This window comes from Balaenoptera musculus, chromosome 16, assembly GCF_009873245.2.
Source record: "Balaenoptera musculus isolate JJ_BM4_2016_0621 chromosome 16, mBalMus1.pri.v3, whole genome shotgun sequence".
Classification (NCBI taxonomy): domain Eukaryota; kingdom Metazoa; phylum Chordata; class Mammalia; order Artiodactyla; family Balaenopteridae; genus Balaenoptera; species Balaenoptera musculus.
The window spans coordinates 32,057,988-32,075,647 of NC_045800.1; the positions used below are offsets into that span (position 1 = coordinate 32,057,988).

Sequence of the window (17,660 nt, forward strand, 5' to 3'; positions counted from 1 at the left end):
CTGATGTTGAATGTCATTATTTTTTATATTTAATGTATGGCATATATAATATAGCTTTAAGAGAGCTTGTGTATTTTAGGTATTTTGGGGTTTATTTGCCCTCAAATTTTAAGTTTGGAGAATGTGTTTTATTTTTTTCAACCTGTTTTATGTGGAAGCAATCAAAGATGACACCTGGTAGCAAATTATACTACGGTTGCCACCTATGGGGGAAAAAAAAATGTGTTCCATTAAAAGAAAAAAAAAAGGAAAGAAATTTTATTATAATTTTAATCTTCCAACCTATTAGCTAATGCTCTTTTCACTACAGACCAATCTCTACACCCCACCAACAAGGATTACTGATTTTAAATGTCCTACTTAAATTACTGCCTTACATATATGTATTATTATATCATAAGACTTGAACAACATCTCATCAAGCCTTAAAATAATACTATTTGTTTAAAGTATGACTGGCCCTTTAAAGTAACCCAGAGTTTGCTGCATCAAGATGGCAACTCAAGCCATTTGATTTTCTCCCCCACCCAACTGAAACACAAACCAAAAAATATAATTTTAAAAAATCCTACAAAATGGCAAGAAACTAAAACACATTCCACAGCTATGCCACAAGGTGTTTGGAAAGAAAAGGTCCAGAGAGAGAAGAGTGAAAACAAATGCTGATCAAGCAGCACTTTTAAAGCACCACTTTTAAAGAGGAAGCACACTAGGGGACATTCATTCAACCAATATTCACTGAGTATCTATCTATTATGCCCTAAGTAAAAAAGTAATAAGTCCACCCACTCCCTCTCCTAAACATACCTTGTGAGAGAAGTGAGGGCTTGAGAGGAAGCTTGTGTGAAGCCCTCTGGGGTGACAGAAGGCTCAGGCTGAGGTATGGGAAGAGAATGAATCCAGAGCTTTGAGCTGGGTCCAGAGACCAGACACAGTTGGGGTTGCTAGCACCAGCTGTCAGGAGAGATGTAAAGAGGACATCATTTCTGAACAAAGATACATCTTCCTAAATCCATGGCCATCTTGTTCTGTTTAAGAGTGCTGCCCTTTCTCAATGTAAGTAAATTACTAACTCTAAGCTGTCAGAAGAAAATTACATTAACTTTCCCCACTTCATCTAACCAACTAAGAAAATCTTGGTTTATTCTCCAACAGTACATCTCAACTCCCAATGCCATCAAAAAAGATAAGCAGGCAGAAACATCACTGGATGCAGCAGCTCAAAAAAGGGAAAATAATCTGAACACTCAGAGAAACCTCTCACCCATTCTCTCAACCAGCAGTGAAAACCAATAACTACAATGAAAGTTACTGGAGGAAAACGGAGAAAGCTTTAAAAAAAAAAAAATCAAGTAGTGATTGGTAATCTCACTAAGATCTGAGCTAGTATACTGAGAACAACAAAAAACAAAAATAAAACATACTGCCATGAAAGAGAGAACAAAGTAGATGGGGGAGAAATAATGGTTTTGAAAACAGGAGAAAAAAATTACATTGAGTTGTTGCTTTTTTTTTTAAAGCCTTGAATTTTCAAAATCAAAGGCTCCCCAAATGCCAGGCAAGATTATTAGTGGGAAAATATAAAACTCAGTATCTAAACTTATCCTAGTAAAATGTTTGAGTTTAAAAGATAAAAATGAAATTTTACCAAAAGAGGGTGGAGTGGGAATGACCTAAAAAGATATTCACAGCACCAACTTTAATCAGACATCAATATTAATCAGACATTTTACACAATTCAAAACACCAGAAGACAATGAAATAACATTTATAGAGTTCTGAGGGAAAATAATTAACCCAAGAATTAATTCTATACCCAGGAAAACTCTCATATGGGAGGGAAAAACACATTTTTAGATATGCAAAGATTCAGAGAATATACTACATATGCACTGTTTCTAGGAAAATCTTTAACACTTCAGCAAAAATCAAATTTCAGTCAGAAACAGAAAGAACTAAAAAAATAATGTGATATAAAAGAAATATCTGTCAACAATAACATCTACAAAAGAGAAGTAAATGTAAATATTTTGTAAACACAGTTAAGAAAGTAGAAAAGACTGGAGAAGAGGAACATCTGCAAAATGACAAACATATAAGAAGCCCTTACAGAAAAATTAATGATGGGAAACAGAAGAGGTGACAATAGCAACAAAATTCTAGATGCTGGAAAGGAGATAAGTAGTAAATGACCTTGCAGACTCAAGAAAACAATCCCAAGCAGACAGTGGGGCAAACTAAGAACTAACCCATTTTATACTCTGAATCTTCAAAAGACTTAGGAACTGGCAGCACCAAGTCACTCTGAAATGGGAAGAAGAAAGGAGGAGGAAGCTAAAACAAAGAGAATTTTGGAGAAAGCTGCTTGAGTTTTGGTTAGATGCTAAGATTCTCTTCCCCACTCCATCAAGCTAGGTTACTGCTGTTCCCCAACCACAGCAGAAGCCTGGAGGTTATTCTCTGCAGAAAGTAAAACAGAATCTCTGAAATACAGGATACCAGACACAGCTGAGAAAGTGGGTACCATACCAAAAGGAAGAGGATTCAATGACCATATACATATGAGACACAAACCCCATCCCATGCCCCAGTTGGCTCCTAGGCTAAAACAGGGCTATAAAAATGTGGTCTGCTGATGATCCATGAACCATTTGTCACCAGTCCATGACAAGATTTGTACAGAAACTGAGTAAGCATTTAGAAACTGTAACAGCACTTTCACAGTGTTAAGTTTATGTCTGTTGAATCCAACAATAAAAATTTGGACTTGTTTTGCATCCTTTCTTTTTAAAATTTCATTTTCTTTTTTTTTTTACCTTGCTAAAAATCATTTTATTTTTCGTTCGATAAACATTGTGCATGGATTGCCTATAAAATTTCATTTTCTAGAAATAAAGGCACTACAACATACTAATGATGGGAATGTAAGCTCACAGAACTTTCATAAAAAACAGTTTGTAAAATATATGTATTTATTATAAATATTATAATAATTTTTATAAAATAATATAAACATATCTACATCTACATATATGCCAGGGGAGAAAGTACATTAACTTCCAATTCACTCCTAGAAATCTATCCTAAAGGTAATAATCAGATGTTCACAGAAGCACTGTTTACAAAATCACAAAATTAAAAACAACTAAAAGCCCACCAATAAATAATTTATGGTATTTCTATTCAATGGAATATTCTTCAATTTTAAAAATAATATTGTAAACCCACATTTATTAATAGGAAGAGATCCAAGACACATTAAGTGAAAAAAACAGAAATCAAACAGTAGACATGTTAGGATTTAATTTGTTCAACTATTAATAGATGGGTAGAAAATAGATGGATAAACAGACACATGGTCCTCTACAAACTCTCAGTAAGAAGTCAAGAACATACACACAAAAGAATGTTTATAGTGATTACTGGTTATCCTTAGGTCAGTGTTTCTTAAAATGTTATCCTTGGATTACTATGACCTCCACACTGGCATACTTCCTTATCATAGCACAAGCAAATAGCTTACATTTGGATGTAACAAGAATGACAATCTCTTTGTCCCTAGACCACACTATTATGAAGCTTTATCAAAAAAAGTGGCATGAATCCATGAAACTTTTGTAATTCTCAAACAAAGCAACTGACTTTGTGGTAAACCAACTAAGATTTTCCTGAACAAACTCAAAATAGTAAACTTGACACCAATACAAAATTGAACAATGTTGACACTAAAGGTGGACAAGAAATTAAAACAAAATAGGTATTATTCAATGCTGTACTCCCCTTATCAACACACAGGTACCCAATTACACTGTAACAGCCACAAAGCTAATGGCAAACATAATACTCAGAGAATGAAGAACTATGCTATTAGATGTCACTATACCTCATAAATTCATGCTATGAAGAGAAATTTTTTAATTTAACAATTAATTTGAAAGCCATGAGGTTATTTAAAAAGTAAGTAAAAATAGAGTTGGCACCACCAGAATAGCAGTTATGTATGCACTGCTGTTAAACAAATAAAAAGTTGTATGTATTTTATACAGAAAACAAGTAGTATTCAACTAATAATACGATTCCTGATCTTGGTACATTGTTAAAAGAAAGAATAAAAATTGTAACATCAATCTAAATTTGACTTTTTTTTCTATATACTATACAAAGAAATAAATAGCAAGTATAATGTTGAACTGTTTTTGCATTAGTTAAGTATGTTATTCTTTAATAAAGTACTGGTTTTGACCTGAAAAAATTGTATTTATTTTTATTTTCTTTTTTAGTGTTCTCATTAAGTTTTGGTATTGGTATTATGGAGAATTTGTAAAATGAATTGGGGTACCTTCCATCATTTAATCTGCTCTGGAATAGTTCACTGAACATGAGACTCGCCTGCTCTTTAAAATTACACAGACTGCGCCAACACACCATATGGGCCTGGTACCTCTTTAAATTTTAGACATTACAATCTTTGCAAGTTCTTCTATGGTTTCTGGGATCTTCGGGTTTTCTACTGCTTAAGTCACTTTTGGCAATTTATATTTTCCTTGAAAAAAAGCAATTTCCTTCACATTTTCTAAGTATACCCCCATAAACCTTACTTTTAACAATCTATCCTACAGAAATAAAAGCACAACATAAAGATATGTAACAGTAGCACTTAAATGTCCACGAATAGGAAAATGATTAAGTAAATTATGGAATATCCACATGAAAACAATATAAAGAAAGAGGTATATGTATTGAATTGCCTTAGAAAGATATTTATTGTGAAATTTTTTTAGTTTTCAAAAAAGGAAGTTGCAGACTAAGGCATGTAATATATTTTTAAATTAGCAGGAAAGAGCCTTGTTTTTATGTCAGAAGGAAAGATCCTATGAGTACATGTTTGTACATAGACAAATTTATAGATATCCTTCAAACTACTGATAACAGGTTAATTTTTTTTAAAGGAATGACAGCATGGCATAGCAAAAACAAAATAAAACAAAACAAAAACAAAAAACCAAACAAACCAAAACAACAGGGAAAGAATCATCAGATCTCCTAAGAACCTTGACTGAAACCCAGAAGGCAATGTCACTACCACAAGTCTTTACTGAGGCCTGCCTGTATATTCCTGCCCTTGAATTCTAGGAAATTCTGTATCCTTAACGTAATTCCCCCTTTTCAGCTGACATTAGCTTAAACTAGCTTAAGCTAGTTTTATTACTTGTAACCAAAGTTTCTTTCTTTCTTTTTTTTAATTGGAGTATAATTGCTTTACAATGTTGTGTTAATTTCTGCTGTACAACGAAGTGAATCAGCTATATGTATACATATATCCCCTCGCTCTTGGACCTCCCTCCCATCCCGCATCCCACCCAGCTAGGTCATCGCAGAGCACCGAGCTGAGCTCCCTGTGCTATACCACAGCTTCCCACTAGCCATCTATTTTATACATGGTAGTGTATTTATGTCAAACCTAATCTCCCAATTCATCCCACCCTTCCCTTCCCTCCCTGTGTCCACACGTCTGTTCTCTACGTCTGCATCACTGACATTAAGTTAATAGATCAATGTTGACTGTGTTTAATTCACAGAAAGGTAGGTTTTGTGATGATCCTTTAAATAGTTAAAGGACTTAAGCATGTAAGAAAGGAGGAAAGGTTATCTAGACCAGAAAAAAAGAAATATTAGAGGAACTGCAGGATCTAGATCACAGACAGAATGGGAAGGTTAAGTAAGAAGACTACAGAGGACAAATTTGAACTTGAAATGAAAGGTAACAAGGAGCCATTCATATTACTTTATGAGCAGAGAGTTATAAAAGCAGTACTTTAGAAATAGTATTAGAATGACACTAGACAGCAAGATATATTGCAGAAAGAGAGTAAAAATAGAAGTGAGAAAACTAAGAGGACTAAGTGACAATCCAAACAAAAAAGTGAGGAACCAGAGAACTGGCAGTGTTAGCATATGTTAGGAATCACACAGTAGGTACAGTGAAATTTTTTAAAAGATGATTCCCAGAGTAAAATGCCAAGGATAGAGACTTAGAGTGAATCAAAAAGTGCCATTCCTGGAGAGTTTTGTTTGCTTTCTACAACAGAGTTTTGTTTTGCTTTAAAAAGCAAAGACATTCTACAGTGTTCAGCTTTAGTGAAAAGGTATAAAAAGAATCTATGTGCTAACTCACAACATTCTAGTTGCTCAAACATTAAACAAAGAACTAAAAAAACTCTGAGTTTAGTTTAGCCCTATTTGTGACTCAGCATGTACCTCTGTAACCTAACTTGTCACATTAATTGTCCATACACAGTTAGGAAAACTAATTAGTCATTATTTTTTTATAACTATTGCATTCCTTGAGTTATTGAATTTTTCTCTGCAGAGATAACTGAATGCAAAACAATCATATAAACATACAACTGGAGATAAAACAAAGCAGCATGCAGCAGGAAGAGCTTGCTGAAAAACATAAAGTTCTGCCTAAAAGGAACCTAGAATACACAAAAAACTAAAACTCTTATTTCCAAAGCAGAACCTATTTTATTTTATTTTTTAATTGGGGTATAGTTGTTTTACAATGTTGTGTTAGTAGAAACTAACAGAAACTATTTTAGTGTCCTCAAAATAAACTATTCTCTTTTCATGACTTGGAACATTTTGGGCTTACTCTTTTTGTATCTGTTTTAAGTTTTTAAAAAGTTTACCCCAGAAGCCAACACCTATCTTATTTTAAACACGTGAAAGAATAAATATTGTAGAAATTTATATTGAAAGTCAGCTCCCTTCAAATCATTGTGGCCTAATGACCTAACTTACCACAAAAAAGAGAAATAAAAAGTTAAGTATGCAAGTGTGATCAAGTACAGATATAGAAATATTCAAAATGCTAGTGTACATGTGAGCCACCTACCATTCAGGTAGATTTGTGACACTGGTATACAATTATGAAGGAGTTTAAAATAAAAATTAAAATACAGAAGCAGTTCCTGACTCAGGTGAATCTTATTTCTTTTTATTCTCTGAAACTGTAACTGCTCACTGTACATACACACACACACACACACACACACACAGCCCAATATATAAGATGCTTTCTGCTCCCCAATATATACACCTATATTTACCTTTGTTCATACTGTTTCCCTTCACCAGGCTTGTCATCCCTTTCTCTTTCTCTTAATTCAATTCTGGTCAAACTTCTTTTCTAATTCTACTTCCTATAGGGACATGAAACCTTCTGCAACACACACTATTTCCCCCTTCTCTGAATATTCATTTCAAGGATAGCCATTGCGCATCACTTTATTACAAACTTTTATCGATACATCATTTCATTTTTAAGTTTTACCTCCCAAGATAACTTATAAGCATCTTAAAAATAAGTTCTATTTCGTATTTCTCATTTATCCCTCACAAAAACCAAGAAGATTGGGCACACAGGGACCTAACAAATTCTTAATTCATTTATTCTTTTATTTCCGTCTCTCCATCCCCACTGGCATCATCTTAGTCCACTGTCATCTCTAACCTGGATTAAAATAATAGTCTTCCTAACTGGCATTCATGCTTCCCCCCTGCCCACCAACCCTTCTCTGAATCCATTCTCCACACAGGAGCAAAAGTGATCTTCTTAATATAAAACAGATTACAGTATTCTCTGCTTAAAACTCCTCAGGGGCTTCCCAAAGCACTTAGCAAGCAAAATTTAATCTCTTGGCCAAGGCCTGCAAGAAATAGTGACATTTGGTCCTGGACTTCACTCTTCAACTTCATCTCATGCCACTCTTCCCATCTGTAAATATACTCCAGCAAGCTACCATATATAGACTCTCAGTTCCTTGATACTCCCTCCCTATCTTTCTTATCTCAGGCCTTTGCACCTGCTACTCCCTGCTTGAAATATTCTCTCTCCCATTCCTCAAATGGTTAGATCCTTCTTATCTTTTAGGCAGCTCAAATGTCACCATCTCAGAGAGGCTTTCCCCAACCTATAAGCCATTCCCTCCTCAAACAAAAAAAATTGTTCTCTATTTTAGCCCCTCGTATTTCTTTTTCTAAACATTTTCCCCTCTGGCAATATTTTATTTATTTGTCAATTTATCTTCTATCTGTCTCTACCACTGGAATAAAAGCACGTAAACACATGGACCATACCTGTCACGTTCTTTGCTATACCACCAGCATCTGGCACAGTGCTGGCCTTGTAGCTAGGACCAAATATGTGCTGGCCTTTGTTCTAAACTTTGGGAATACAGCAGTGAATGAAACAGACAAAAATCCCTCCCCTCATGGAGCTAACACTCTACTGGTTATTTAGATAATATCAACATAAGTAAATTATATAATATAGGCAAAGGTGACGAATGCTGTGGAGAAAAACAAAGTAGAGAAGGAAAGGCAGAACCAGAGTTCTAATTTTAAATACAAAGTCAGGGAGACCTCACTTGAAACGGTCTGATTTGAGCTAAGATCTTAAGGAGTTGAGGCAGACAGGCAGCATTCCAAGAAAAGAAAAGAAAGAGTAAGTGCCAACACCCTGAGTGTGGAGTGTACCTAACATGTCCGGGAACAGCAAGAAGTTGGTCAGTATGATGGGAACAGAAAGCACCAGAGGGAAAGCAGCCGGAGAAGATGAGATCAAAGAAGTAATGAGGAGAGCTGCTGGAGCATTTCCGGTAGAGAAGTAACATGAGCTGAATCGTTTTTTGAAAAGATCACTTTGGCTGCTATGTTAAGAACGCAGTATTTGAGAGGGAGGTAAAAATGGAAGCAAGGAGACCACTTTGGAGACCATTATATGACAATTACCCAGGTAAGAGATGGTGGCTTGGTAGAGACAATAATGCATGGTCAGACTTTGAATATATTTTGAAGATAGAGTCTATAGGATTTGCTGACAGACTAAATTTGGTCTATGAGAGAAAGAAACACATCAAGGATAACTCTGAAAGTTCTGACCTCACCAACTGGAAGAAATGAGTTGCTCTTTACTAAGAAAAGATAGCGTGGGAGTAGTAGGTTTTGAAAGTATATCAAGAATTCGGTTTTGGCCATGCAGAATTGGAGATATCCAGTTGACATCCAAGTGGAAACGTGGAATGTGTAACCGAATACAAAATACAGAGGTCTAGGTGTTAAGATAAAATTTGGGGAGTTATTAGTCTGTGTATATATATGTGTATGTATTTTTGTATATAGAACTGAATGAAAGGGGTAAGTAAAAAAAGAGAGAAGTCCAAGGCGTGAGCCTTAAGATACCCTAACATTTAGAGGGGAAAGAAGAGAAGAGCTGGTGTGGCTGAAAGGAATGAGCAGTGAGAATGAAGGTGAATTAGGAGAGTGGTACCCTCAAAGCAAAGTGAAGAAAGTGGTTTCAGAATCATAATGATCAACTCTGTCAAATAAGATGAAGACTGAGAAATGACCCCTGGACTTAATGTCAAGAGTGCTGGTGACACTGATTAGAATGGTTTCAGTGGCTCACAAACATGAATTTAAGAGAAAATGGGAAAAGAAGTAGAGGTGTAATACAGACAACTGTTTCAAGGAATTTTACTACAAAGAACCAAGAAATAGAGGAGTTGGAGTTTTTTGATTTGTTTGTTTTTTAAAGGTAGGAGATATTATGGTATGATTGCATGCTCGTAAAAATGTTAAAATTAGTGATGGAAGAGAGAAAGAAAAGAAATGCAGGCAATGTCCTTTAGTAAGTGAGAAGAGATGCAATCTAGTAAACAAGTGGAAGAGTTGAACTTAGAAAAGAACAAAGATAATTCACCTGTAGTTACTGGAGAGAAGGAAAAAGACATCAGCAGGTGGGTAGATGTTATTGTGAGAGGTTGTGGAAAGAAACGCCTCATTTAAGTCTACGATAGGGGTTGGCAAACTACAGCCAACAGCCAATTCTGGCATGCTGCCAGAATTGTAAATTAATTGTAAATTAAGTTTCATTGGAACACAGCCACATTCATTCATTTACATATTGTTTATGGCTGCTTTGGTGTTACACAGCAGCTGATAGGTACAATAGAAACCATATGTCCACAAAGCCTAAAATATATACTACCTGGCCATTTATAGCAAAAGTTTGCCAACCCTGATATATTGGAATACTTTGTTAACTCTTTGAGCTGAGGACCAGATAGAAAAGAAGAAACAAAGAAGAAAGAAGAAAGAAAGAAGGAGATAAACAAAGAAGAAAGAAAATAAACAAAGACCTAGGAAACAACAGCATTTAGTGAGAATGACACATTAACCTATACATCATTCCTAATATCTGGAGCTCAAAACAAATATTCTATGAGTAATCAAACATTACTTTAATTTCACTCCTTATCTCTTTTCAAATGTTTTTATAACTATTGCTATATTAGTTTTGAACTGGCTTTATCTCTACAGAGGAGGTATGGTTTCACCACTGTACTAAGGGATCTCTCAAAAAGAAGGAGGTAAGAAGAAATTAACTACATATAAAACACAGAACAGCATCGCAGGTTAATTACTTTTTTTTTTTTTTAATTTTCAAGGCGGATGGTTATTAGCAACAAGATCTTTTCCATGACAAATAAATACACACCACTTGAATACACTTATTTTATATCTTAGCATCACAAAAATGGTATCACACTGAAAGAAATACAAACATTTTACTCAAAGAAAGCTCCACCTTAGTAGAAAGAAGCAAAATTTCTGCCTGGCTTTCCAAATACCTCACACATAGATTTACCTAAAACAGCCAACCTTATTTCCCATTACCTCTCATTCCCCCAAAATACAAATTGTTACTGTCAAACCAGTCTCCTCCCAATCTTGGATGAGCACTTAATCATTTTCAACTCCATCCATTCTTCAATTATTCTTTATGCCTATCAAAACCCAATTCATAAGTCAAAATCCATTTGAAGTTATACCTCCTTTCAAGAAACCTTTCTAGACTGGGCCAGCCCTCACTGATTTCCTCCCTATCAGAACTCAGACTTACAACCCATATGACTGTGCGTTCATTTAACCTTTTTAGCCATTTGTATTATGTTTCATGTATATTAATCTGGATTCCTTAACTAAACTATAAGCACTTTGAAAGCAAAGAGCTCCTCTTATTCTTATATATTACTAAAAAGCTAAGTACAGCACAGATTATTCTCAACACACGCTTGTTGATCTGTGTAACTTAAGTATATAAAAATGTGCAGTATTAGAAAAAGTCCACCATCCACTCAGCCAAGTATGTACAATCCTTGACTACCCAGGCAGGTGCACATACTTGTACATACTACTATGTATCCGATAAATATTTGTAGATTGAATGAAGGACTAAATACATGTATAATGAATGAATGCATGCATGCATGAATGAATAAAGGGTATCTTTTATAAGGCAGAGGGAAAGGGCAAATTGTGTATGGACGTGAATGATCAACTTGAAGCTATAGATCTTAAATTCATAAAGGCCATATATTCATCAGGAGGTTTTCTGCTACAATCCAATTCAAACTAACTTAAATGCAGAATTTTGGGCCAAGGGACTGGAAAGGACACCAGGGTAGCAGACAGAATCAAAAAAAACCCATAGATACCTCATACCATGGTTCCTGGGACTAAAAGTGGTACTCTATCTCCATCTATCTCCCATCTATATGGCTTCACTTTCACCTACTACAGATGCGGTTCTCATACACGTAGGAAAGAATGTCACTAGCATCTTCCCAGATTAACAACATTAGAGAAGAGGGAGCATCTTTCTCCCAGCATTCATATATCAATTTCAAAGGATTCGGATTGGCTCTGCTTGAGTAACGGGCAATCACTGTTGCAACAGGGATGACTGGGCTTGGGTTATAACACTGACTGATAAGACAAGACATCAACCACTCATAACAGGGGAGCATGGTTCCCCAAACGAAGAGATACTGGGTTGACGAAAACAATATGCATACACACATATATATATGTCTTCTACCAGCCACAGCCTCCAACAACTCAATTTTAATTAGGAATTGGTGATGACTTTACCATATTTTGAAATTATTTGACTTCCTATAAAGCCAATATTTGTTTTCAGCTATTACCACTTCTTGAAATGAGACCCACGTGAAACCCACTTAATTTTCCTAAGCTTCAAGTCATGCACCTGCATTCCAATATTCTGACACTGGTTTCATGCAGTCATACCAATCATGATTTTAAAATTTTAGTCAGATTTTGCTTATAATTTTTAAGCTCAGATAATCCAAATCATTTTGATCAGTCACCATACAGCAGTCTCTTATTTACTTCGTTACATGTGAAGTTTCATTGTTCACCATGTTACTTTTTTTGAGTAGTTTGGCTCAAACTTAGCAAAGAAAACTCTTAGCACTCAGCATTTACTTTCTCTATTCAGGAGCAACACAGTACCCATGTGAATCTCATGGTAAGAGATCAAACAAATGTTATATACGAAGAAATGACACAGGTAAATGAACATAAATGATAACCTGGTATCTCAACTTAGCTTTGTTGCTTTCTACTTACTGTAATTGTTATATTACCTTAACTTTTAATAAAATAATTTGTACCTTTGTGAAAAATGGCCTGAAAAAAAAATCCATCTGCTAGTAAAGTTCACAGAACATGGTTACGATTACTAGAGTAATAATTTAAGTTGGTATAGTCTACTTAAATTATTTTAGTAGTTACGTACACAATCTTATTCCTAACTTAGGGTTATACTTATGGGTATACATTTGGTGAGGGGAATTATATGATACTGTGATATCCCAAAACCTATCCAACACAAACAGCAAGAGGCACTTGTGTTTCAAGGATAAATAAGCCATGTTTTTGTACAAGGGTAAAGTATTTTCCACTGAGTGCAAAGCTTTCCTTATTATAACACCATGGATTTGTTGGCAGGTATTTTTCCTTCTTTTTGTCCAAACCAGGATATTCAGACGACTGTTTCCAGGGAACCAGTCATAACTTCTATAGTGATTCCTAAGTCCCTTTTCTGACTCACAATGCAGATATCATTAATCTCAATACAAATATACATTAGATAATTTTTATTTAGGTGCATTACTTTGCACTTACTAGAGCAAAACAGAAATATTCTTCTGGCCATTTATACAGCTTCAAAACATCTTCCTACCACATTTATCTCCATCATCCATTACCCAGGAGCCCTTAATGTCATCTTTATACTTAGAAGGATGATATAGTTAAAATCATCTTTAGATTTCTAACGAAATGTTGAAACCTAAACTATGAAACAAAAAACTACTTTTTTTGCTTCCATTAAAATGAAAACCCACGTGTATTTTATTTAGGCCAAAAGTAAAACTATAACTTAGGGAAATTCATATATAGGTAACTATTCCATTTTGCCCAATATTAAAACATATTAACTTACTACTTAATAGACTATGTACTATAGTACTTCAATCTTCACCATACCTCTTTCTTCAAGGAACAAAAGGCACACAATTTAATGCTTGGACAAAGCCACAATCAGGAGCAGTGATCAAAAGAAGAGATGATATCTGGAAATGAAGACCAAAATTTTAAAACTTTGACTGCAAAAACTGTCAGTAAAATGTTTTTAAACTTTTGATTCAGTTATGCTTCATAGTCAATGTATGTGTATAAATTTAGAAGAAAAATATCTCTCTGCACTTAAGACAAATAACCTATCATTGACACCCAGTGATAACATGTCATAAATTTACAAAAGTCACAAAACTCAAAGCTTAGAAGGGAGCTTAGAATCAATCTAATTCAGTATCTTCATTTATTACATGATAAGGAAAATGAGTCTTGTCTAAATTCACAAAGCTAGAACTAGAATCTGGATCTGATTCCAACCTAGATATCCTACCATGATAATGCTACCTCTTAATACTCACTTCTGATATCTACGGTTCCATGAAAATTGCTCACCATGTGAAGCCAATACCCCATATAGAACCGAAATACTCATAGCCTACACACCTGATATAAGATAATTAAGAATACTTTCAACTTTAACTCTTTTCTTTTGCTTATAGTGCTTTGCCAAAAAACTTTTAGTAGAGTAACTGAAGGAAACTGGGCAAGGTCCAAGTCTTTTATCTTTTAAAAAAAGAAAAAAAAAAAAAAAGCTGTATTAGGTGATCTACAGCACACAATGCTTTAACAAAAACAAACAGAAAAGTAAACCATAAAAGTATATTAAAAGAGCATGTTTAAAGTATATTTTAAAGTCAAACTGTAGACTTATGCTAAAATATATCCCCTCTGGAATGTTTCAAGATATAAAAACTTTGGGATCACAATAGACTATACTATTACCAGACAGGATAGGAGAAGATCTGAAGTGTGATGATAAAAATCGCAAGCATTTAAAAGCTCATACATTATCAATGTGCAGAGTAGATATTCACTGTGGTTGCTGTCCTTTTATCCTTCCCAAAAAACAGTCATAATACGTTTTGAATTGATACTTATACTTACTTTTCGTGGCAACAATAAGGAAAAATTTGGATGTGCAGAACAGGTGTTAGATACCTACATTTTTCTCCCTCCCCACCCTTTTGTTAATTTTCTAGATCTAGGATTCATCTTATTTATGAGAATTTTAACAAAAATCAACATGGTCTACTATGCTTACCGTCCTCATGAAATGTTAACACCCTGAAAAAAGTTAATACAATGCAATGTCTTAATGAATTTCAGGAAAATTCAGTTTTGTTGAAAGATAATGAACCCACTTCTATTGATTTGCAGTTAAACTCTGAAAAATGTTAGGGTATTTCACAGAATCCATTTAAGTGGTTTTTATCTGTTCAACTTGAGTACAATAACTTTACAGTACACTCAAATCGGATCCCTTCCTGCATGAAAAACAATTCAACCATTTCAGTAAACTAGGCCTAACACATAGACGTTCAAAGTTAATGAAATTCCCACCCTGATGTACAGTTTGGTGGCATGTTTCATCATCGTGACAACCGCGCAGAGTTCAACACTATTATGTATTCTTTAAACATTGACTTATTTTACTTTTCTAGTGTTTTTTTAAGTTTTGATATCCAAACATACCCAACGAATGTTTTCGCTAAAATAGTTCACAAACAGTAAACGCCCCCAAATTTAAACCTAAATAGAAAACTGAACCTGGACTTTTGCATTCAGAACGTTAAAGCTACCGTATCTGTTTCATTGGTCTACTTAAGAGCTATAACATTTTACCTTACATACATTCATCCTATATATTTTCAATTACCATAGCCATCTAGGAAGAGACTGTCTACTACTTGACAATGAGGACATGTTAAGAACAGACTCAAAATGGACCCTACAAGTAAGAAAGCCAGTTACAAAGAAATCCATCTGCCACTGGGTGTGGTTGGGGTCTGCACGGAAGAGCGCCCTTGGCCAACTCTGGAGGAAGGAGCGCGCGCCAGAGACTTGAGCATATCTGCAACAACAAAAAAAAGACCTCCAAAGACCACAGACTGAACCCACAATGGGGACGCCGTCGAGTCGGGTTGCCGTGGACCTGCGAACCTACAGCTCGAGGGGTGCGGTCTGAGGGGTGCCCAAGCAGTCTCCACCAGCCCCGGAACGCGCCGAGTGGGTGCTTCGAGCGCCGCGCGCCCCGCTCCGTCCCAAACACCGCGCCCGATCCGCCCCTTCCTCCGGGGCTCGGCTGCCCCTCGGGCTCGCGGAGGCACACTGTGCTGCCCTCCCGCTCCAGTTCCTGGACTGTGGGAGAGTGCGGAGTTCAAAAAGCCCCGACGTAAAGCAAGCCCAGGCCAAAGGACTGAAGGTTAGCTCTGGCAGCCTAAGAGCGCCTAGTAAAAGGACCGACTTCTCTGGAAAAACTTTGCGACAAGTTAGGCGGAAGCGCTGAATGGCCGGGACTATTTAACAGACGCTTCCTATCACGAGAGGCGGAACCCTGAGAGGGTTCGGGGGGCCCTGCAGCCCCCACAAACTCGCCCTTTGCCCCCTAGCTGGCTCTCTAGAAGTCCCGGCATCCTAACAGGTCTGGGCGGCCCCGCTCACGGGGAATACCTGTCGTGGTCCCCATTGCCTGCGAGTCCCTTAAGGCGGCCATTATGCTTCCATCCGGGTATTGCCGAAAAGCCGATCGCAGCGCTACCGGGAGCGCTCGCTGAGGCGGAGGGATCCGTGCCGCACCTGAGGCGAGCGGAAGAGGACGGAGGCCGGCAGGGTCCTCCCCCCACCCTGGTGAGTCTAGGCCACGGAGCTGGGCTCGCTACTGACCTCTTATTTAGCGCGCTTCACGGGTGCCTGCCACGGCAGTGGCTCGTTTCCCCCCTTGGCTCACCAGCAGCTGGAGAGAGCCTACTTTCAATGGAATGAGAGATACACCTCCACTCTATGCTCTTCAGAGAAGACACCAGAAGCAGGACCTGTGCTCTTGGCAAACCCTTGCTTGACTGGGAATGGTCTCAACCCTGAGATTTTAATCATTTCCGGCTTTGCAAATGGCGTCTCCCCTCCTCCTTGCTTTTGACATGGCAGGGTTTAGCAGCCATTGCAGCCCATGTCAACGAAGGAAGCTGCCACAAGCAGCACTGGAAGACATATTGAACTCCAAACATGTACATATTTAATAATTGATTTGAAAACCGTCGTTCAACAAGGGAGGCTCTCATCCCCATCAAAGGAATCCTTTCCCACACTACACACAGGGCTGACAAAGAGGTCAATTAATATGATTAGGTTTGCGCCAGGGGCCAGTATGGCTCTTCTATCCTTTACCGGATTTCTGAAATGAAATCTATTAATTGACCTCACTTTTTTACATAAATTACCTTCCTTGGGAGGGGGTGGGGGTTGTTATGGTGGAAACTGGCTTTTTTTAAATGAAAAAAATAACGCGACTGGAGGGGAGGGATATGCCAAAATATTAAAAGGGGCAGTGCGATAGAATTTTTGTCTTCTGTTTTTTATGTTCCATATGTTCTTAGGAAGTATATATGCCGTTTGTGATTAAAAAAAAAACTTTTAAAATGTTTATCTTAAACATTTTTCATTGTCTTAGAGTATGCTTTTGAAAATGTTGACATGTAACCATACACACGATTTTCTGCATCCTTTAATAAAAATACTCTGTGGAATCCTCACTTTGTCTTTAAGGAATTTTCTTATTACTGTCTACTGGTCTACACAGTTCCTCCCAGAAAAAAGGAAATGAGGGGTAGTACACATTAGGTGTGATCATATATCTTGTACTGGTATGCCTGTATAAAACACACAAGGAGAAATCTTACATAAATACCTAAAGGAATGCCAATATGGAATGAAGGACATGTTTACAAAATGGATTTTATTTTGCATTAAACATCCTCCTCCTCTCTCCCATCTTTATTTCCATGCAAGTCAGACATGTGCATACATCACAGAGGAAAGAGAAGCTAGGATTTTTTTTTTAATAGCAAAAAAGACGATGATAATTGGGAACATGAACAGTTATTTTGTGTTTTGATGTAATTTTTGTTTTTTGTTTTTCACATTAAGAAATTTCACCCCTCTTCTCTGCAGTACACACATTACAACTTCACCCTTGCATTATACATTCACCTAAAAAATCTTGCAAACCTGCATATGTTATGAAAGAATTAGATTGTACGTTTATATCGGCTCCAAACTTGTCTCTTCCCTCTTTTCTTCCTCCATCTGTA

At 36.5% G+C, this 17,660-nt stretch overlaps 1 protein-coding gene across 10 annotated transcripts in view; it reads right to left on the reverse strand.

The window, feature by feature from the left end:
- The window catches only part of ZNF518A (zinc finger protein 518A), a 53,527-nt gene extending 36,684 nt beyond the window's left edge, over positions 1-16,843 (reverse strand). The window contains exons 1-3 of one of the 10 annotated variants that reach the window (XM_036828659.1): positions 16,024-16,843; positions 13,423-13,508; positions 808-954 (exon numbers count right to left, since the gene is read on the reverse strand). The gene's annotated coding sequence lies outside the window, so the exon portion shown is untranslated. Of the gene's footprint in view, positions 1-807; positions 955-13,422 lie in introns of all 10 variants that reach the window. The other 9 variants (XM_036828660.1, XM_036828655.1, XM_036828657.1 and 6 more) reach the window with 9 other exon arrangements.
- Between the last annotated feature and the right edge of the window lie 817 nt (positions 16,844-17,660).